This window comes from Corvus kubaryi, unplaced genomic scaffold (genome assembly GCF_017639235.1).
Source record: "Corvus kubaryi isolate FWS band 111438036 unplaced genomic scaffold, C.kubaryi_AGA036_p1.0 70, whole genome shotgun sequence".
Lineage (NCBI taxonomy): Eukaryota > Metazoa > Chordata > Aves > Passeriformes > Corvidae > Corvus > Corvus kubaryi.
This window is the reverse complement of record NW_024582058.1, coordinates 364,317-365,122: the sequence shown is the minus strand read 5'-3', so window position 1 is coordinate 365,122 and position 806 is coordinate 364,317.

Here is an 806-nt window from a genome sequence, read left to right as displayed (position 1 = left end):
ATTTTATTTTATTTTATTTTATTTTATTTTATTTTATTTTATTTTATATTACTCCATTTTATTTTCTTTTATTTACATAAATTACCTTAGCCAATCCTCTAGCTCCATGAAGTAATGAGGAACCCTCCTACCACAATATTTTTTTTTGACACAGAGCACGAGAAGGATGTAGAGGGGTCAGAGTAACTCCACTGGAGGGTCTGTATCATCACATGTCCCTGCATTCAGGAAACAGCCCCCAGGGAGTCAAATGTCAAACTGACACTATACAGGAGAAACCATGGTACATTTGAAGTGTGTTTTTCCCCCTGGCATGACATTAGATCTGCAGAAGAAAAAAATGTGTTCTGGAGCTAATTTCTGAGAAGTTTTTAGTCCAATATATATCAAGATTGAATCTTTCCCTGTGACATGTGGTCCAGGAAGGAGAAAAACTGCCTACACAACCCCAGCAGAGAAACATCTCCCGATCACCATGAGGAAGACAATAAGTGAAGACTAATGGCACAAACAAATTTTAACAATAAATATGGCCATGCTGCAGAGAACATTCATTTGGATATAATGAATGCGTATCTAGGGAGATCTTTAGCTATCTGCAATGAAAACGGGAAATATGCCTCAGAAAGTACGCTAGCAATGCTATGGTGTAACAGCACTTCTCACCACTGCACCCAGGAGCTGTGTGCTCCACAGACTCCATGCTGCATCCTTATGCTGAATGCGCTTTTTCTGTGCTGGATGATTTATCTCTTTGCCTCGGGCAAAAAACACATTTGTGTGCTTTGGTGTTTCTGGAAGAGAAA